The sequence below is a fragment of the Thunnus thynnus genome, chromosome 17 (genome assembly GCF_963924715.1).
Source record: "Thunnus thynnus chromosome 17, fThuThy2.1, whole genome shotgun sequence".
Taxonomy (NCBI): Eukaryota; Metazoa; Chordata; class Actinopteri; order Scombriformes; family Scombridae; genus Thunnus; species Thunnus thynnus.
In genome coordinates, this window is record NC_089533.1 from 19,124,380 (window position 1) to 19,147,486 (window position 23,107).

Sequence of the window (23,107 nt, forward strand, 5' to 3'; positions counted from 1 at the left end):
TTTACCTTTTTATACAGCACGTTTAGTACATAGGATAGGTTTTTCAAAACCCAAATGAAGGAAAAACCCTTGGAAAAAAGCAATAAATTACATATGACTAATTTTCTTTCTTTAGACTAATACATTCTATAATATGTTATTTGTAATGAAATTGTAATAGTTACACTGCTCATTACATTACTTTTCAATTTAAACACAAAAACCCTGAATTAAAGAAACTTCCTTTTGGTTAGAGCATACAGGGTGTACTTAAAGGCACCTTTATAATTCTATATTGTGATATTGTACTTTTCTGGAAAATTAACTAAGAAACAGTTCAAGGTATTTCATCACACTGATGCCAAAAAACCCCCCCCCCAAAACAAAGAATTAACAAAAATCCAGAACATAACATGCTTTTTGTTGTTTTTGTATTTCTGTACTGTTGATGTCGGATGTCTATGTTAAACATGGTCAAAGTTCCAAAACATGAGGTAAATGTATGTAACATTGTTGACACCAGAGAAAGCAACCTTGTTCAAAGCTCTTGTTGTTAGACTCAACATGTAAATAAGAAGTTTATGCATTTGTGTAGGAGATAATCTGCAAAGAAATCATTGTTGTAAGTATTAATTTGTTGAGTCACAGTTTTGCATCTGGCCCCTCACACCAATTTACTGCCATGAGCTCAATGTCTACATTCTCACCTGTTAACTCCAGCAATGTGGAGAAAGTAATTCAGTGCCTAAAGTCTTGCACCTGTTCTCTTGATTCCATTCCTACCAAGCTGTTCAAAAATTTCTATCATTGCTTTATGAATGACATGGTAAATGTTATTAATAGCTCCTTGCAGATTGGCATTTTCCCTGCTTCTCTCAATTGTGCTGTAATCTCACCTCTGTTGAGGAAAGACAACCTAGATCCATCTGTAATTGATGATTACAGAGCGACCTTCAATCTCCCTTTTCTAAGGAAAATACTTGAAAAAGTTGTATACAAACAACTGCATGAATATATTTCAATTCACAATATAAATACACTACATATCAGTTGGGTTTCAGAGCAAATCATACCACTGAAACAGCTCTCCCAGAGTAATAAATTACCTTAAGATCAACAGTGACTCACAGGGAATTTTAGTATTGCTTGATCTCGCTGCTGCCTTTGACACTGTTGATCATGACATTTGAATTCAATGGCTTCATGATTCAGTTGGTTTAGTGGGTCCTGTTCTTAACTGGTTTTCATCTTACTTAAAGAACAGGAGCTTTTATGTTTTAGTTGGAAGCTTTAAATCCACAGAAACAAAAAATTTCTCTGGGGTTCCACAAGGGTCATTCCTTGGGCCACTGCTCTTTAATTTATATAAGCTCCCACTTGGTACCATCATAAAGAAACATAATATATTTTATCATTAATATGCCAATAACACACAGTTGTACATTTCACTTACCTCTGGTGATGTCAGTCCTGTTAACAAACTAGTAAACTGTATTGATGATATTGATTATTGGATGCCCAGAAACCTTTTAAAGTTGACTGAGACTGAGATACTCATGATTGGTTCTAAAATTCAGAGACAGGAAATGTATTCACACTTGACACCACTTTCTCTGAAATACAGTGAGCAAGTCAGAAACCTTGGCATTTTTTTAGATATTGATCTCAATTTTGAAAATCACATTACCAATACCACCAGAACAGAGTTTTATCACTTTAAAAATATATCAAAACTCAGTGCTTTCATATCTCAGACTGACTCTGAGAAACTGGTTCATACATTCATCTCAAGCAGGTTAGACTATTGTAATGCTCTATTTGCAGGATTACACAAACAGTCAGTAGGATGGCTCCAGCTCATTCAAAATGCAGCAGCCAGAGACCTTACACGTACATGAAAATTTGAACATATGACTCCAGTACTGAAATCACTTCATTGGCTCCCGGTACAATACAGAATCACCTTCAAAATCCTGCTAATCGTCTATAAAGCACTTAATGGTTTGGCTTCTCAGTGCATTTCTGACTTGCTCACTGATTATAATCCTATCAGACCTCTCAGGTGAACAGGCAGGGGTCTTCTAACTGTACCCAGAATTAGATCCAGATCTGGTGTGTGTATGATAGCACTTGTTTCTTGTACAGTTGGTTACATGTGTGGCTATGTGATAAGGCAGGGGTTTTCCATTTGATTGTGTTGTGTTAGTTTTTTTGGTGTTGTGCTGATGTTTTGGGGGTTTCAATTGCTGTGTGATATGTTTAATGTACATCATTTTATTCTTATATTTACATTGCTTATGTTAACTATGTTCTCATGTTCATGCCTACATTTTTATATTTTATTTTTCAATGTAAAGCACATTGAGCTTACTTGTAATAAAATGTGATATATAAATAAAATTGCCAACACATATTTTAGGTGAGATTGAATTTTTTAGACTCCTGTGAGAAGTGAAGAAATAAACTAAAAGCGTCCTGCGACACGGCTCTGATGAGGCTCCACACACCCTGTATGAGCTCTGCCATTATCGTAAAACATACTGAGCACAGGGTATATTAAAACGTTTACTCTCTCTTGCATGCCTTCAAGTGAATGGCCGGTGGATCAATACAATCTCAGTAGAGCACACGCTAGCTGTCAGGGTTTTATGAGTGTCATCACTTGACTGATAATTTGCTTGAGAAGAAGGAATCCCTAGAGGAAGAGAAAAAGATAGAGGACCTTCAAGATAAAATTTGTACGGTAAAGAATATTAATCCAATCCTCGTTGTCCTGGAGATATTTTGCATTGGGGCAACATCGTCAGTGGTCTGACTAAAATAAAACATGAGAATTATCATTAAGTAAGTTCAACATAGTACCACAAGACGGGTGAAGAACCATGTTAGACCAACTAACTATAACAAAATATGATCTATTTACTAAAATATCATTCATGAATTTCAAATTTCAACGCACAGTAGCTGCCATACTGACATTAATACAAGGAAAGCAGGGACAAAAAAGTGACCTTTGACGGGGAAATCTGCCATGGTGGCTTGGTTAAGTAGTGATAATGGATGATTAAAATTCAACTTGTTAGCTGTGACTATGAAGGGATTGTCTGAAATCAGGACAAAGGGAGCAGACTGAAAGTGCATGTGGTGGATTACGGGCACAGGTGGGAACGTGCAGAGCGAGCACATGGAACGTGGAGAGAAGGGGAGCAGAAAGAGGTCAAACATGACATGGTGCAACTACAAAAACCAGGAACATGTGATGAAGAGTGACATAGCTCTGAAGTATAAACAAGATGAAAAAGATACATAAATCGATGTAAAATGTAAAGGTATGGACAATAAGTCACTGGTGATGTAGAGTATTAAATAGTGTGGTACTAATAAAGTTATTTAAAGTTGTCAAAGCCTGGCCAATCATGAGAATGCCTTGTTCAGCAGATGCCATGAGTCTGCAATAGAGCCAAGGTTTTCCAGTTGGCCTGGGACATCCATATGGTCCAGTCTAATAACTGACTCCTACATGGTCCAGTCAACAACCTGTTCATGCCTGAGCTTCTCTGATTGACAAAGGGCCAAAGGCTCCCCATTGTTCCAGATGGTCAACCTGAGAGTCCTGAGAGAGCTTGGTTGATTATTCCAAGTGGCTAACAAACTGAGCACACAACAACGTGGCCAAGCAAAGCATCGCCAGGCATGAGTGTGCACAGGATTGTGTTTACGTTAGCTCTGCTGTTGTGTGTTTAATGGCTGGTAACCATGACAATGCCTCTGCGTGTTGGAAATAGTTTGGATTCAGGAGTGTATGTGATGAACATGCCTAGTGGTATTTTTCACAAATGTAATTACTCAAAACTAAAAACTAATCTGAAGCTCACTTGGCTGACAAATAGTCTGGCATATAACTCTCCGAAAGCTTGTTGTTTTTGCACTTTTTCTGTTTTTGTATGGATATAATGGGCCTCATGCAAGAACCACTCGTATGAAAAGATTCTTTCTTAAGAGGCACATACAAGTGATTTAAGAAAATTTGCAGCATTCATCAATTTTCTTGTACTTTTCCAAAATTTACGAGTGGTACAGATCTGTTGCATGAGTCCTGAGCAGAAACATTAGTTTGACTTATAAGAATTATAAAGTCTTAGAATCAGAATGAGTTTGGTGTTTAAATATGATACCGAAATCCTACTACACCTACTCATGAACAAGTGACATATCCATGACATACTGTTCACATTCTGACCCTTCACAGTATCCCCTAATAATTAGTCTCTCTACCAAACTTCTGAACCAGAAATAATAATAAATAATAAAAGGGTGATTAATCCTTTCAGAGAGCAGAGACAGTGTATTCTTTAAGTGTTACACTATTTGTTTACAGAGAAAAAACCCTCACAATCAAATTCAACCTGAATCACCCTCTACAGTATGTACAAAAATGTGAATCAGCTGCACAAAAATAAAAAAATAATTTTTGTGTATTCTGCATCATGTTAGGAAAAGTTTATATCATTTCAGTCTAAAAGAATGGTGTTTAGGGTGTTTTTACTGCTCTCAAATGTAAAAATGGGTCAAATATAACCTGAACAGAATGTAGGGATTAAGAGAGTTTCCGACTTAGAGAATTTGTAAGAGCAAACCTCACAGAAAAAAGTAAGAGAGTTTTAGGATAAGAATACAGAAACTTTCTTGCATGAGGCTCATTGTGTTAATCAGTGAGCTTTATAGGTGCTGGTAGTTAGATTTTATTACCTTTAGACAAAGCCAGGCTAGCTGTTTCCCTGTGTTTCCAGTCTTAATGCCAAACTTACCGACTGCTGGCTTTTTTTTTTAACTGTACAAATACAAGACTGGTATCAATTGTCCAGGTATCTATACCCTTAAGAAAGATTAATTCTGTTTGTTGTTTGAGCGGTTCAAGTTTTAGATGCTGTACTTCCACCACTCTTTGTTGGAACATGTGCCTGTCATATTGTGATTTAACAAAAACTCTTACCACACAATAGTTTCCAAACATCATGAAGGGCTTTACTCTTGTCCTGAATGATTGCATATATGAAAACTATATAAAAAGCACCGAACAGCTGAGAGGCAAAGAGTGCTGCGTGGGTGATGTGATGGCAGAGCCGAGGTTGAGTGCCGCTCAGGAATTCCCTTTGACTTGAGTGGAGAGCTGGAGGAGGAGGAGACGCTGGATCACGTAGCCCTGTATTGAAAAAGGAAAAAAAAAAAGGCTTTGTGACTGCTTACTAACAAGAGACAGTCAAGACGACAGAAACATGGAAAGGAAAAGTGTCTCAAAAATACATAACGTCTGGTGGTATAGAGCATAAATAATATATTTATGTCAAATTTATATTACCACATCTACATATTAAAAATTCATGCGCAAAGTTTTCACAGTTTGGCAAGAGCACTAAAACATGATCTGAAGTCTAAATTGCAACCAAATCTTATCCCACATCATCATGACTCATTTAGTTTTTCCCATATTTTCTTCCTCCACTTTTCTCTTCCACCCTGCCTCACGAGCTCTCGCTTCACTTTCTTCCTTCTTTACTCTAATGTCACTCTTGTAGAGAGTTTTGTAATAGCATGCAATCCAGCTAAAGAGGAATCTGTATCACACCCTCTTGGAGAGCCACTTAACTCTTTGAATGATGCCAGGGTCAGACACTGCCAGGTTAAGGTCGACTCATCCTCATTCAACAGGTCACATTCTGCAAATACATTATGTAACCTGCACAATGGAAAACCTATGGCCATGATAGCCACAAACCAGTGGCTACATGTAGTGTCTTTAAGCAGCTGCAGCATGTGCTGAATAGTAATGGGAGGATTGGGAGTACTGTTGTTTTACTGTTCAATCTGTAGGGGGAGTTCCCTCTGCATATCCAGTAGAGCTTGAAGATGGCACTGCTGTAAGGAATCAACGCATTCAGGCAGCAAAGAGGAGAGCGGAACTAGTTGATTAAATTTGTATGCACACCCTGCTGTACATTGAGGCCTCAACCTTAAATTTAGTTCGGCTTGTGTTCTCTTCTGAGACAGCTGAATAACTTTTCTTCTAAGGGCATGTTTTTTTATATAATCACCCTGATAGGTAAATCAATTTGTGTGGTAGAAATTCAAAACTGCAGAAATATATAAAAAACAAAAAAACTAAACAGGTACGTAGAGCAAGACACTGACTCCAGAACACACACCAAGCTGCTCTTCTTGGTCAGCATTTTTCTGTGTTACATAACTGTCTGTCCCCTACATCAGAGACATTTTGGTGCTGTTTTAATCCAATGGCTTATCTCTGCTGAATCTTAGCCAGCACTCGCTGTGTGTGTGTGTGTGTGTGTGTGCCTGTGTGTGTGTGCATGTATTTATGCATGTGTGTTACAGTCATTATGCGTGCATTTGTAGACCCCCTACAGCTGCTAACAGATTCTCTATGTTTAACAAGCTTATAGCAAAGATACACATGTAAGTGAGCATGCTAACACACCCAAACAGGCTGAAAATATAATAATCAATGATAGTCTGTATGCTAATGGTGGTTAATATTGTCAGCTCAGGTGAATAAAAAAATATAACAATGTCTAGGCACTGTAGTTCACTTTTATTTATAATTTGAAACTAGAAATTAGAAAGAGCCAAATCCCATGTCACTATTACATTTGTAATTATTATATAGTGATTACATATCTGCATATTCAAAAAATAATTATGAAATCCTAGCACTATCTTTAATCAAATACTGCAAATGTTCCTCCTGTAATAGAACTACAAATGAAAATTTACCTTTTAAATTATTAGTAAGTAAGTATTAGTAATTATAGCAAAATTCTGTAGAAATGATTTTCATATACATATGGTAAAAAATAAAATGCATCACCAGAGTTGAAACGCCACATTCAAATAAATGAAAGTCAAATGTTTTACAATTGACACTACTGACATAATTTGTTTTATACTGAAGGTAATATAAACTACAGTGTTGCCAGTCACCTAAAGTAAATTGAAAATTTTGGCCTGATGTTGGTGGTGGAGATAAGGTCTCTAGAAATTAAGAATTTAACCTCTGGAGACAATGAACATCCACAATAAACTGGAAATGTGGCCATTAGTTTTCTAGATAGTGTTGGCCAAAGGTGAAGTTTAGGTGGATAGTATTGGGGTAAAGTTCACAGGTTGAATTTCTGGTCAGTAGTTTATGAGCTTTCATGCTCTGGACCAAAGACAGATGGATGGATTGACCAATGGACAGACTAACCAACATCTCCATCCTTAGGCACTATTGCTAAGAGGGTAAAAGCAGGAAATCAACCATAGTTTAGAACCTATTGCCAATATATTTATTGTGTAATTTAACAGTCGAACATCTCAAGTCTAAAGTTCTCAAACCACAAGGTCACACAGAGAAGGCCTACATGTACCCGCTGAGACCTGACCACGAGGTGCTCTTTCTTTTGTCCCCCTGAGACAAAGGAACAGCGCCAAAAACACTGCTTACAGACATTGGGAGTCCACTGCAAACTCCATTTCCAGTGATGCTTTGCAATTTTCACACCTCAGCAGGGAACAGCCAACATACAGTCTCTCATTGGCGGAGACACTCCTGCACAGCGGAGCGTCCTGATGACACAGCCATGACATCACCGCCCTTTAAAAACTGAATGTGCCCTGAAGAACACGCCTTCATTGTGAACTGAGCTTCGCTAATGTAGGTACCCCACGCACATGTTTTTCCCTCACTGAAGACTCCCCTCGCCGGACGAGACGAGACTTTGCCCGTGTTCACCCGAACACCATTCGTGGATCCAAGAGAGACCACTGCTGCAACCAGCACCCTCAAATTCCCCTGCAGGAGTAAGAAACTGAGTTTCTTCAGGAAGACGTGGAACTTCTCTGCCCCGCTCTTCTCACCGTGTCAACTCTGCTGTTTTCTTTGCCATGCTGCCGAGAATCAGCCAGCTGCCGTTAAACCTTCGCTGACTGTGTGAGAACGGCCACCGTCTGCACTCAAGCTTAGGAAAGAGCCGGACAGAACCGGACAGAAAGACGGACTTCACACACACCCTGCTCGCTTTCTGAAGCGACCAAGTAAGAGACTTAAGTCTGGCCAGAGGCAGTGTTAGTTGTGTGTTAGTTTCAGCATCAGTTGCTGTTGTTTAGCATTTAGCTTTTTGGCGTTATTGCTATTGTTTGTTGTGTGAGTTGACGGACTGCTGAGTCCATTTTCTCTGCTGTACTCTGAGGAGTATTTTAAGTTTGTTGCCTGTTTAGTTGTGTTCACCATGCTAGACTGTTTTGTGTTTGTCCCGCTCTGGACTACCGCTGTGTTTGTGCCACTGTGAGTGAGGAAGTAAGTTGCTTTGTCGATCAGAAACCAGACAACGTGCGTCACAGACTGCGGTCCATATGCATGCTGTCTGTGGACAAAGGAACTGCTTCTCTTCCCCTCATGATCGCTTTCCCTCCCTCTTCTCCCTCTCTTGGGACTAACACACACACGTGCACGCACGCACACAAATACACGCACCGACATCTTTTTACACATCTGATGGTCAGATAACATCAGACAAAGTGTTGCTTTGTCTTTCCTTATCCACCATCAGACACATGTGTAACACGAAATTTGGTGAGTGCAAGACACCGACCACTAGGCGATGCCATCTTGCTATTGTGTAACCCAGACACCGCCGTACTTCCGCCATTCGGTTCTCGTGTGATGTGACTTCCTCCCATAGTCACGTCCGTGTCGCAGACTGATGACGTCGTTACATTAGGCCCCGTCGCCATCTTGTCGCACGCACGCGCACACACACACACACACACAGAAGTTCTTTTGTCATTATTGTGTTTAACATATTGTGAAAAGTGGCTGATTGAAGGAGTCAGAGCTCGAATTCAACCCTTCTTTGTTCACCTGTGAATATTAATATCCCTCAGATATTGATATTCTAGGTGAACTCCTTTTATGAGACTGCCTTGTTTGGTTATTGGTCCCGGTTTCCGGGTGGTGCCCCATATTTGTTAATTCATATTAATAATTCTATTAATTGTTATAATTATCTTTGATAATTGATAATTATTGCAAATAATCAACTGTGCTCCTCACAGATCCAACAGTTGGTGCCCGAATTATTGATTAATATTAACAATATCTTGATTTCATAATTCGTAATTATCTATGATAATTACGAATTATTGTTAATAACCAAAAGCACTCCTGCCTGTCCCAACACTAGTCATTTTAAAACAGTTTGTTATGTTACAGGAAATGAGCTTTGGTTGTTGTACTCATGATGACCTTCAACTTTAATCTGCCACAGGTCATGTCTTCCTCTCTGTCTTATTCTGAATGGGCTCTTCCCCTCTTGTCTCACTGAGAGGGCCTAAGCTCCCCAATCACCTCATCTCTCCCCGATGATGACAGAGCCCTTAGAGACTCAGACCATCAAAGGCTCTGGAGTGGAAGGCAAGGGAAGAGAGAAAACACAATTCGGCAGCCTAATTTGGTTTGCCTAGGCTTCTTTTAAATGTGTGTGTGTGTGTCTTTGTTTAGGGCAAATGCTAACAGCTCATCACAATCCCTTCATTCCCATTCCCCACCATGCCTGACTGCACCAGCCTCCAACAATCCTTGGGAGTCCCCCAGCAAAACCTGCACCCAGTATGGGAAGACATGGATTACTTAAGGGGGTCCCTGCTCCTGGAGCAAGATCATTTTGGAAGTGATTAGTCACAGTAGTGTTTGTTGGGTGGACCGTACAGAGCAGATGAGAGCAGGAAGCAGCAGCACAGTAAATATGATGCTCTAATGGGATCCATGTGGTTAGTGAATGTTGTTGCATTAGTTGCAGTAATAAACCAAAGCAGCTCAATGAATTCAGAATGTTGTGCGCTTTATTGTGTGGCACACAGCTTAGACAATATACACTCACCAGGCACTTCAGTAGGTACACCTGTGCAATCTAATACAAAACAATACAACAGCTCAGCCATAAATTCTACATTTACAAAGCTTATACATTTTCTGTTTTTGTTGACATTAACATTAACACCACTCCATTAACATACATGAAGGGGGCAAAATACTAGGGACACTTTTCAATATAATGCACTCCAGTGCACCTCCACCACCCACTACAACCTCAATAATAAACATAAAATAGAATTATCACCTTTATGACAATGTCAACAAAAACAGAAAATGCATAAGCTTTGTAAATGTAGAATTATGGCAGAGCTGTTCTATTAGATTGCACAGGTGTACCTAATGAAGTGGCCAGTGAGTGTACAATATGGCCTAACAATGGATGGACATATTCTATATCTACTCAACTAAGATTGTGTTCAAAGGTTGTGTAATTTGGTAGCCAAAGAAGACCAAAAATAGGAAAAAAATGCTTTTGGATTCTAGTCCATTTAGAGTTCAGACTGACATATTATAAACAAACCATGAGATAAATATAAGTCACATCGAATGACAAGTATGTCATTCACTGGATAATTGTTGTTATCAATCATGCATTATTAGAGTTACCTGGACCTATGGAACAAAATTCTGGTGACTGACTCTTAACTGCACTTCAAAGCCTTACTTATTTTCTCTGTTGGTCATGATGAGCTCATATGGAAAAACCTGGTCATTAGCATTAGTCAAAGCTGCACCTTTTCTGCTATCAACAACAGCCAGATAGAATCAGATGTAAGAGATACATCCAGCAGAAAAAGATATGCAGATCATAGCATGTTTAGTTTTGCTTTGCTAATCCTGTAGCTGGTCTGCTTTGAGTTTATGTCAGAAAATAACTGCCCCAGAGTTCAGATGCAAGAGGATCTTTTAAGGCTGAGTCAGTACAGTTGTTTGGTCTGCACCAGAGTTCAAATGACAGTATTCTCACCAGCCTTAATAAACCAGGCTAATCTGCCAAACACTGCTTTAACACCTCCAAACAGGTTATGGACCCAACTTAAGTTGTTGCAGTGAACTGTGATCCACACACATCTACAGGTTTAGGATCCAGTCTGCAGGGACCTGCTCTCCTGTGGCTTCCTAAAGAGGTTAGCGTAGATGCTGCTATAGCATCAGTTATATCAGGACTGGAGAGTATTTCTTCATTGAAAGAAGAGCAAAGAATAGCACTGTAGGCTTTTCTTGATGAAAAAGATGTTTTCACTCTTCTCCCGACTGGCTTTGGCAAGAACTAACCAAACTAGCATGTGATAGACAGTGATACACGGATGGTTCATCCAATCACCTGTCAAGTATTTTTTTGAAAGTGCCTTCCCTTTTCCAAAGACTTTCTAAGGATGACTTCTCAGATGGTAACAAACCATCTTAGAAGTCGTCCTTGCCCTTGAAATTGTCCTTGCCATTGTAATATGGTCTTCCTATCGAGTTAGGAAAACCTTGCTACAACGGCAAACCTCTTGGACCCAACTAACCGTACTAGTTGGACCTGGATGTGATTGATGTTAAGAAAGGTGTTGGCACACCATAGTGAACCATAATGGAAGGTGGCCAAATTCCCACAAAATGAGGTGCCACCTTGCAAGACTTGACCCTGAGAGGCAGATCATGAGTGGACAGCCAAAACTGTTGTTCTGGGAAGTAACAGGGTGTTGGGGTGTGGCAATTTTTAGCATATGTCTGGCAGCAAGTAGAGGTACAGAATAGATCATCCATATACCTTACCATGTCTGAATGTAGGCCTGGACAGATGGGACACTGGCTTGCTCCTACTCAGGGAACAAAAAAGGCTGATAACCCCTCTACTATTTAATAAAGACTGGAGGAGAAACTGGGAAACTTCTTGTGGGCGGTCTCTACCCAAAGGAACTAGTGGGCGTCTTGAGGGCAGGTGCAGAAAGGCAGGTCTGGATTAAAAGGAGAGGTTAGTATGCACAATACAGTAATTAATCAGATGAACTGGAGCAAAAATGCTAAGAGAGGAGGACGGAGCAGCTATCTCCATGACAACCGTGATTATAATACTGTAACTGTGCTTGCTTTCTGCTCAGTGCACATCAATGGAGTTTGCCTGTGATTGCTGGCAGGAGCATTTTCACATTCATAGTTTTGAAAGAAATAATAAAAGCTGATGAATATGATGGGCAACATGCTGACTCAGTTGTTAGATTTGTTGGCTCACAGCAAAAAGTTCTTGGGTTTAAGTTTCTGTGGGGAGTTTGCATCTTTTCTTTGCTTTCATGGAGTTCCGTCTCACAGTCTGAAGATATGTAGGTCAAGTAACTGGGAAACTACAATCCTGAATTTGACAGTGATCTGTCCAGTGGGTTTTGTTGCCTTTAAACCGAATCATTCTAGGATCAGCTCCAGACCCCCAGTGACCCAGAGGGAACAAACAAATATAAATAAAATAGATGGATCCATGTATTCTATTTTTCCTTTCTATCTTTTGTTTCTTTGCTTTAAGGACTCTGAGGTGCTCATGTCTCCTTCATTATTCTGCTTTCTCTTGTTCTCCCTTTTGTTCGTATTTGACAGCAGTTTCCTATTGTAGTAGATGATCTCTTTATCACCCATCATCATCATCTCTCGCTGTCTTTCTCCTCTTTCTTTTCATACACAGTCCAGGTTCAGGCCGTGTGCTGTCCCAGCAGGAGTCGGTCAGTCAGGTTGCTGTGGCAGGTGTCGTGGTCACAGCATGGTTCGGTAGCTGAGGCACCAAAGATTACGTAAACCTCTAGCTGGCTGCCACAAAACTGCAAACAAGGGAGTAATGCTGACAAAGGCTTGCTTCATTATGAACAGATTACACCTACATACTGCATATGTCTGCGTGTGAAAGGGAGAGAGAAAGAAATGAGATGTTTTCTTTCTGAAAATGTCATTATAAAGCACTTTAATCTAGCTCAGTCAGTGACGGTGCTTTATCAAAAGCCTTGAATCCCTGCCTTTCATATATGAGCTTTAGTCAAATAAGTTTGTACACAGTGAAAAAAAGACATCACACAGACCGATGCAGTGACATGATATAGCAGTATTTCCCATTGTGGGCATGTTTTCATTTAGTTTCTGAATAGATTGTTTGAGTGTTGGCTACAGGATGTACAGATGGCTGTACAGGATGAACAGATTGCAAAACAAAAATAAAAGTGCGAACTATTTAATCACCCAATTTGAATCACACCTTTCCTGAGTCACTGTGGATTTCTTCCAAACAACAAAAAAACAAACAAAGCCCTGTCAGATCAACTTCAGCCTTTGATGACAAATGCAGCATCAAAAGATTTCATATACAGTATGTGATCATTAGAAACAATGACTGATCCCTCTATTAGTACAGTCAGATATGCAAGGGTGTGAAGTTGCAAAAAAGTTGCAAAAGTTTAAGGCCACAAAACAATGGAATATAAACAAAATGCAGATATATGGGATAAACATGGCGAGTAAACTATTACAGGCACATTACTGCCATCTCTGTCTGTGTGACCACTAAAGGATACTGACACCGCCCATGTACTATCATAGCTTATAAATGCAGCTGAATGTTATACTGTAAACATCAAGATGACATAATATGAAGGTTACTTGTTTATTTTGGTGTACGTTGGTGTTTAAAATTAGCCAATTAATGCCATTATTAATAAGCAACATTATTACATCAAAGTTTTATCTAGAATAGGAAACAACCTGTTAATGCTCTGAATATGCCAGCCTGGCTTTGGATGTCTACATTTGACAGTAAAAGACCAGAATCACCAGAATCAGTATCACACTGAAACAAAAAAATCAAACCAGAGGTAAGACAGCATTTAAGTTGGAAAGCAGAGGCCACTTAGGTCCACAGTCAACATGGAGGGGAGGATACAATGTTAACAATGTTGGAAGAGAGTTGAGTTTTGGTTGAATGATAAAACAATTATTGTGTTTTTAGGAAATCAAATTTGCTATTAGTAATTTTTTTAAAAACTAAAACTTTGGGAGCAAAGTTTGACAGGGAAGATTTTGACTGCCACCAACTCACTCTTTATATAATGAACAGTTGGTTGCTCTGTGTTTTGTAAAATTTGGCAACATCTCTGCTGAGTGGACAATGGCTCAGACATGAGCTGACCAGAACTGAGCCCAGCAAACCTGGTTCAGTGAAAAACTGAGATACCTTTAATTACTGCCAGACTGACTTTGTCTTGCTATGATAAATAAGATACTCAGGGCTTCAAGGCTGCTGCTTTAAGGATGACTGTATCCATTCTATAATTGCAGGCAAGTTGACTCCACTGCTGAGTATTTGCATAACAAACTTGATGTGGCCTGATTCTGATGCTTTATTCTAGAGAAAAGAGAGGTGACACATTGTTTTAGCCCCCGCATTGTTTTAGTGAATTGGGGCAATGATGAGCTCTTTAGGCCTAATGATTTATACACAGAAACAAAACAAAAAAAACTTTCATGTAGGCTTAAAATTGTCAGTGAAATGATGATTTTAACTTCTGAAATGGGCCTGAAAATGAGAGGGAGATGGTGGTCGAGCAACCTAGAGAGTGAATGAAGAGAGGGAGCAGCACAGCAAGAACAAAGCAGTAAATCAGATAAATAAAATGTTATTTTCTGATTGTTTCATGGTGGTTACATTCTAAAGCACAAATAAACACACACACCTCCACACAGCCTTGTGGGAAGCTGCTGCATTGCCAGATTTTGTGTGAATGTAGTTGAAGTGCGCGCTTCATCCTGTATGCTGTGGCCTCTCTGCTCCGTATGTTTGTAGCTCAGTGTCGCTCTCAGTTCAACACACGCACAGACCTGCAGCTCTTTATATATCCATGATACAGATAGAGAGCAGAGGAGAGAGATGGAGACAGCGATGTAACCTGGTTGCTATGTTTTTGTAGAGCCCCAAACCCTGTGCTCTGTTATTGGCTAGGGGCTACACACCCACTGCCCAAAGGTTGACGCCCAGAAATGTCCCGAACACAGCAAAATAATAAGAAAACACAGGCAGAGGGCAGGGTCTCTGATAAATACACCACCAAATACTTCTAGTGGGTTATAAGTGATGATTGAGAGGGATTATTTTTGTATGAGTCTGTACATTGTTTTTTAGGAAAATCCTGCATAGTATGCATTGAAGTTATTCAGTTGGTTTAGTTCTTATAGTGTATTGACTGTTTTGAAATACAGATGTGTAGTAATTAATACAAGATGTAAAAGTATGAAGAAGTATACAATTAAAAGACTTCAAATTAAATCCCCACCTTGCAAGCATGCACACAAACATACACCAACAAAACATATGGACTGTACAAAACAAGTCACTTAGTAATTGCTTTCATACTGTATAGAGTGACAGATGTGGGTCCATTATTTGTGTGTGTATGTGTGATGGTGGTTCATTATGTTTCTGTTGATGGTAGCGGCCATTATAGTGACAGATAGTTGTCTGTCAAGTAAATATATAGGAACTGTGAGCATCTGGGATTTAGAGAGTCAACAGTACATTTTTTTCCCACTCCATACACACACTGGACAGTATGGAAACAGTTTTCTCCTGTGTTTGATTTACACTGAATTCACAGAAAGATGGCCAGGTTAAGGGTGGCCAAACATTTTTTCCTGGCTCATTTTCCGACAGGGACATGTCATGACCACACCTGCTCAGTATTCCAATGGAAAACAACAGGGTACTGATACTGGAAATTTCTATACAAAGCCAAAATCAACATCATCACAGTCAGTGTCTTGGTCAGCCCTGTTAATATATGCCATATATTTTATCATAGACAGAAATTATGCCTGTTTTTGGTGGAATTTTACACAGTTTCTGTACTAATTAGCACTGGAATTAAGTGCTTTGCTGCTTAGTGCCACCTGCAAAAAAGTATTTTCTCTCAAATGTCACAAAGAAGAATGTGGGTGTTTTGTAAAAATCTTACATTAAACTTAAACATAAAATCTGAAAATATATGCAATAACCTCAATCAAACCATAACCTTCCTGGACTCTTGGCTTAAATGTAACCACTGAGTTTTAGTTATAGAAGTGTTTTTGGGCATAAAATGTATAAAATGTCAGCAGGTTATTTGTTTTATATATTATAAAGCATATTGTGCCTGTATCCAATCCTGTTGTCCTGTTGACCTTGATGACATCCACTGCCCCCAACACGGTCTGATAAATCCCCTTCACTCACTCTAATTATTCTCTCCTTTATATTGCAAATGGAGTTTTCTTCAAAATCATGTTTGCATTATAAGACCAACAGTGGTGGAAAGTAACAAAGTAGATTTACTGAAGAACTGTACTCAAGTACAATTTGAGGTACTTGTACTTCACTTGAGTATTTCCATTTTATGCTACTTTATACTTCCACTCCACCACATTTCAGAGTGAAGTATTGTACTTTTTACTCAGCTACATTTATTTTACAGCTTTAGTAACTTTTTAGATAAAGATTTGACAAACTGGATAATATAACAAGTTTTTAAAATACAACATATTGTTAAAGATGAAACCAGTGGTTTCTAACTTTTTTGGCTTTTGAGTCTTACAAAAAGCAGTGTGTAGTCGGGGTCACATTTCAGATGTCTATGAGTTGTTAACAGCTCCACCAAATAGTGATTTTTCCCTCTGAACTTCTCACATGGTTTTATTTCAATAAATGATCCAAAATTTCACTGAAAATCAAAGATTAGAGAAAAAGTCCAAAAACTGAAAACAGATTTGTGAATCAGAACTTTGTTTTTTCTTCCCATTAATCCCATTAATCATCTCACAATTAATCATTGGGAACCACTGGACTAAACTAGCTAACTATATATAAAGTAGTTGAAACTAGCTCCACCTCCAGCAGCTACAACAGTAACATGCTGCTCTAACACTGATGTTTCAATATTAACAATCTAATGATGTCATATATAATTATATACCAGTCAGAAATCAATACTTTTACTTCAATACTTTAAGTTTTACTTCCAATACTTCTATACTTTTACTTAAATAGGATTTTTCATGCAGGACTTTTCCTTGTAATGGAGTTTTAATTTTTTACATTGGTGTATTGGTACATTTATATAAGGGATCTGAATACTTCTTCCACCACTGAAGACCAATGAATCACTCTCACCTGTCACCATGATCCCAGCCTCTCAAAACTCCTTTTTTCACCCATATGGTAATTTGCTTCAATGAGTATAACCCTCTCTTTCATAGCAACTGCCACTAAGACATGATGAAAGTGCAGTCAGGGGATTATGTTATGAATTGTCTTTCCCCTGAACATAGAAGGAAAGTGGGTGTGTGAGGTTAAGCAAAGGACAGATGTCTGATAACAGGCTGAGGGTCTCCACGCTCAGGAATGAGCTGCAAACACACAACCTCTCTGGAGAGAGAGAGAGAGCACTTCCTAGATAGGGCAGATGAGGAAGGATAAAAGGATAAGTAATAATGGAAGAGATTACTGTAATTGTGATTTATATAATGCAGTAGCACATTGTTTTAAGATTAATGCAATATCCAGAAATCCTTACAAACTGTTTCATATTTGCCAAAAGCAACATTTCTCCGCTGCTTTTTTAGGGAGGTGTTATCATCAAAGGTTATGATAAAAGCTCCAAAACCAGTTTAAGAAGAAACAACAACAACATTGCTGCTGGATGGAGTGTCCTTCCAAATCACCTGCTAGGTGATCCTGAGGCGGGCCGTCACTGCTGATTATAGCCTTGCCGCTGATCGCCTCATTTCCTCTTCTCCCACTGTGGATACTCTGGACAGACTTCAGCAATACACAGCCTGTTAATCCTGGCTGCAAGGAGATGCGCTCATTTACATTGACACACACACTAAGAATGCAAGCAGTCATGCATAATGTACTTTGACGGCTGGGGGATTAAAACACCAGAGGAAGATCCCAGTTTTAGTCGCATACAAACGAGAGAGACAGGAAATTACGGTGGCCCCGTCGATTAATTGCTAACTCTACATTCAGCTGAAAGTTGAGAAGTGAGCTGCAAAAAAATGACTTTTCCTTTTGAGGAGATGATTGGTAGCCCATAACTTTGGCTCTGGCATTTACAACTTATAATGAAATATACTAATTCAAGGATAACATCATTTATAGTGGATTCTGCCCTGTTAAAGTCAGCTTAAGAGTTGAATAATATAACTGTATTTTATCTCTTAATGGGCACACAGCAGGTGACCAGATCCTTTCTGTGCAGCTAACCTTTAATGTTGGAGAGGATAAGAAATTCATCACCACTATTAGACCTTCTCACCCCCGCTTGATTGTGCCTCTTCTTCCCTCATATTTGTCTGCTCTAATACACTCACTCTCTCACACCCGTGCGCTCAAACATGCAGCAGCATCTTGAATGGAATTAGAGGAATTGAGCTTGACGCTCTCTGAGGAGCCATCGGCAGCACTTTTACCATTGAACCTGGGATCACATTGTCAGTTCTCTGCAGTGTGTGTAGGCGTGAGTGAGAGGGCTTGAGTACATGTGTGTATTGATGAACCGGTGTAAGCATACGCAAACACAAAAAGAAATATATCTGCTGTGCTTATAGGCAGGGGCATCAAGCAGTCAATTTTTTTGAAGTGTCAGTTTCATGATTCACATTAATGTTCACAACAAACCAAGTTGTTATCAGTAATTATCTGCTTTAGCTTCTTTGTCTATGATCAAACCCCCTATAAGTAACTATCTGGAACTGTAATCGAATGACACTTATTAACACTATTGCATTTAATAGCAATATTGAACGAGAAATGTTAGCAAAAGGCTTTAAACTCAGGGGTAACGTTAGCTTGTTAGCTAGGCAGCACTGTTAATTATTTAAAATGTATTTTAAAAAGCTCACAAACATGTAGCTACTGTTTTTACACTATTTAGCTCTTGATTCTGTAAAAAAAAATCTCCTTTTGTCCATCCTGCTGTAGTGCTGCAAATTTATTTTGACAGAAAAAATAATTACTGTCACTGGCCTGAATATAAGACAGGACAAATCCTCCCCTCCGTATCCTATAGTATGTTCTGCCCTCACTGTCCTCATCCCACTTTCTCTGCCAAAGTTCCAATCATTTCTTTTTAATTAGTGCTTTACCCTCTCCTAATGTCCATTATGTCTCATATTTAGTGCTCATTATCCTTTGATCCAGTATGTACAGGTACCCAACAAAATTCTGCCACTATTCCCATTCTCTGAATTCTAAATAAACATCGCAAAATTTCAAACAATAAATCATCCCTGATTGATTTCAAGCTTTGTAAGGTCAGAAGAAGTGCAGCAGAGTCAATACACAGGACTACCCTGTCAGGTCTTACCTCTTCTACCCACTACAGACCAATAATCACCACCATCATCTCAGCTGTATAAACCGATAACTTGTCTGTAATTCTATTTAACGATTCTCCATGACTTCCACTGCTACTATTAATGCTTTCTAGCTCGAAGGAACCAAGTAGCCTTAATGGAGAGGCATTGCTTTGTGTAGCAGGCAGAGTTAAATACGAATAAAAACATACAGAAAAATGACTTTTGTTAATATACTACATTATTAAGGCTGATTAGGGAGGCTGACTTTTACTGCAACAAGGAATAGAGAGAAAAAGGAAAGATTAAAGCAAAAGATAAAGAAAAAGGGGAGCTGAGAGGTGCTAACAGCAGTCTGAACTTTGTGTCTGACCCTGCTGTCTTTGTCCTTATGATGTAAACCTTTCAAAAAAATAATAATCACTTATACACACAGGTTTTCCCCTCATTGATGATACAAAAAAAAGTTGCAGATGCAGCAGCAATATACAAAGACATACATACAAAATATGTGACAGCTGGATGCACAAACAGCAGAATAGTAGCCTGCATGTGCAGTCAGTGGGGGGATGGACAGTTATCTTCAAAGTGTGTATTGCCCTAAAACATTATTATCTACCTCGGGGTGTTGTCAGTATTTTGTCAAAAGGGAGGACAGTCATACAATATATGTGACTCCTGACTGAGAGCAACAGAGGATCAGCCTAGTTAAACACACCTAGCTTTCATCCACTATTGGCTAATAAACTAAACACAGCCATGAGACTGCGAGAAATTGCAGTAATATGCAGCAAACACACACGCCCGCTCTCTGCGTGACACACACACATCAATACAAACACATAAACACGCTCACACACACACACACACACACACACACACACACACAGGTGACAATGTTTCCCATGAGGCACATACAGTTATAAAATTAGAGATAAAAGAAAAAGCCCTGCTGTCGACTCATGTCCCACTGCTCTTTTGATCATTCTCTAAAGCAGCGCCAAACACACACACGCACACACACACACACACACCATTAAATAAAACACATAACTGAAATCTATTTTGCCAAACAGACTGTATTTTAACTATAATGTGACATATTTTATTTTCAGTATTCTAAAAGGCCTGTATCAACTGGAACTTATGCAAAGTGGCTGATTGCATTACACACATCATTGCCCTCATTTTCTCCCCTCATGTCTGCCACATGTACAGTACAGTACATTACAGTACGGTATGGTGCAGTACAGTACAATACATTACAGTACGGTATGGTGCAGTACAGTACAGTACATTACAATTTCCCCCAATTATCGTACATAAAGATGCTGTGAAATTGCTTGTGGCTCAGTCCATTAGTGTGTAAAGTATGGGTGGGGAAGGGGAGACTGCATCATTATGCTTTCAAAGAGCAGAGCATGTGTGCACTCCGCACTAATCAAGGAGCTGTAATTGATGAAGATCCTGAGCTCAGACTGAATCAAAGGCTACACTCTCTCTCGACTGTACAGGCAGGATGAAACCAGCGTATATACTGCATCAACTACTCCTTCTTTATCTGTGGAGAGGGAGCAACACCTTTAAAAATGAGGGATAAAAGACACTGCTCTGCGTTTTACTGACAGTCTGATTGCGTAATTTGAAAATAATAATGTGCATATGTGCTTTATGTCTCTGTACTGGAGGGATGGTTAAGAAATCAGCCAAAATATCCTCTTACGAGTACTTCCTGCCTTAGATATTCTGACAGTGACAGACACCTCTAAGTGTTTTTAACAGGTAGTGAAAAACAGCAGCTGACTGCAGAGATGACAAGCAACTAGAAGAAGCCTTCAAGAAGGCGTTTAAGTATTTAGGAATGATGTGAAGGCACATAAAACCATATGCTGAACCATTTGTTGAAGTAAGACAACCTGCTCTGAATATGTTCTGATGAAATAATCAATGGAAAGGAAATCCAGGCTCCCGAAACATCATTACTGTACTTACAGGGGCCAAATGTACTGTGTAAACGATGTGTACAGGCAAAGAAAACATGCATACTTCCCCACACATACACTTAATAAAAGCAGAATGTATGGTGAACACTTCATGCATGCTTAGACCAGACCAGGGACGCAGCCAGTAATGGGCCTGGGCGGCACTGGCCCACCCACATTTCTCACTGGCCCACCCAGCCAAGTTTGATCAAAATACATTTTGTTACAATTTTTTTTTTGTGATTTAAAAAATGCAAGAGTTGAGGAAGAAGACATGCCACTGCCTCCAATTACTGAGTCCACCCAACCCAGTTCTTCATACTCATTAGCCCACAAGAATGTTAGTCTGGCCTCTTGCTCCCCGGTGCCAGTGCTCTATCCCAGTGAACCTGATGCGGGTTTACCCGCCGATTTATCTGCAATTGATCAACCACCTTCACAGCAAAATTTAAAGGTATTTCCCTGGACTGTCAAGAATGGAAAATCAAGGTGCTTTTCATCAAAGTGGTATGGACAGTTTTCTTGGTGGGAATACAGTGTAAATAAGGACACATTTTTCTGTAAAATGTGCAGACATTTCCCCAGTGGAGCTGATGGCCCATTTGTGAGAGCAAGGTTTGTGGACTGGAAGCACTTACATCAGGAATATGAAAAACACCAGATGAGCAAGCCCCACTCTGTTTCACTGGACAAGTTTCAAAGTTACAAAGCCAACCAAACTGCAGGTCAGGGAAATGTGTTAAATCAAATGAACTGTGATGCCATGGACTAATCATTTATCGAGAGGAATTGGGATCATCTTAAAAGTCGTTTTGGATATTATACTGTTTTGTGCCAAGCAGGACATCCCCCTACGTCGACACAGGAAAAATGCAGATGCTCTCAATATAGGAAACTTTGAAGAACTGTTCAAGTTCATGTGCAAATATGATCCACATATCCAAAATCGTTTTGAGCAGCTGCCCAGAAACGGAACTTTGATGAGCCCAGATGTTCAAAATGAGCTGCTGGAGTCAGCAGCCTCCTTGCTCTTGCGCAAAATCAAAACAGAATTCTGTGAAATACCAGGTGCCTATTATGCCTTTATGGCTGACAAATATAAGGATGACTCAAAGCCTGAACTCACTTGCTGTTTGTGTGGGATATGTTCACGCAGGGAAAATAAAAGAATGGGCAATTGGGATCATGGACACAAGTGACATGTGACAAATACAAGTGGTTTTTCAGAGAAGATATTACAGGTGATTGAACTGCAACTGCAACTTGACCCATCTCTGTGCGTTGGCTTCAGGGCCGCCATTATGTCAGGTAACAAGGGAGGTGTGCGTGTAATTTTAAAACAAACTTTTCCTCAAGCCATGTTTGTCCACTGTAATTTTCACAGACTGAATTTGGTCATTTGTGCAGCATCAGAGGTGTCTGGGCTAGCACATTCTTTGATACACTGAACAATATACACAGTCAACATACACAGTCTCATGACAGGCAGCAGCAAGGTTTGTGGAAGTGCAAAAAGAGCTCCATCCAGGACGCCCATGCCTGGAACTTGAGTGATCCATAGACATGAGCTGGAGCTCCGAATCTGGAGCAGTGACCAAAATACTGATGTTACTCAACATAATATTAGAAGTTGTACTTGCTGAGTGTGCTGAAAGCAGTGGTCAAATGAAAGTTTAGGTGCAGTTCCTGCTCCAACAAATACAAACAAAAAGTTCATATTTTTACTTCTCACATTTGGGAAATTATTTTAGATGAGCGATTTTGCCACACAGGGTGTTTGAAGACCAACATTGTCAGTCTCTGAATGCATCGACCTAATTGAGGGACTAAAAGGGAGCTTTGCTTGGTTTAGAGACAATTCAGATTGTGA

General features: G+C 39.4%; 1 long non-coding RNA gene across 2 annotated transcripts in view; it reads right to left on the reverse strand.

Moving 5' to 3' along the window:
- Nucleotides 1-4,982: 4,982 nt before the first annotated feature.
- The window catches only part of LOC137168173 (uncharacterized), a 106,608-nt gene continuing 88,483 nt past the window's right edge, over nucleotides 4,983-23,107 (reverse strand). For both annotated transcript variants that reach the window (XR_010924248.1, XR_010924247.1), the window contains one exon: nucleotides 4,983-5,182. This is a non-coding gene — a long non-coding RNA (uncharacterized lncRNA). The remainder of the gene's footprint in view (nucleotides 5,183-23,107) is intronic.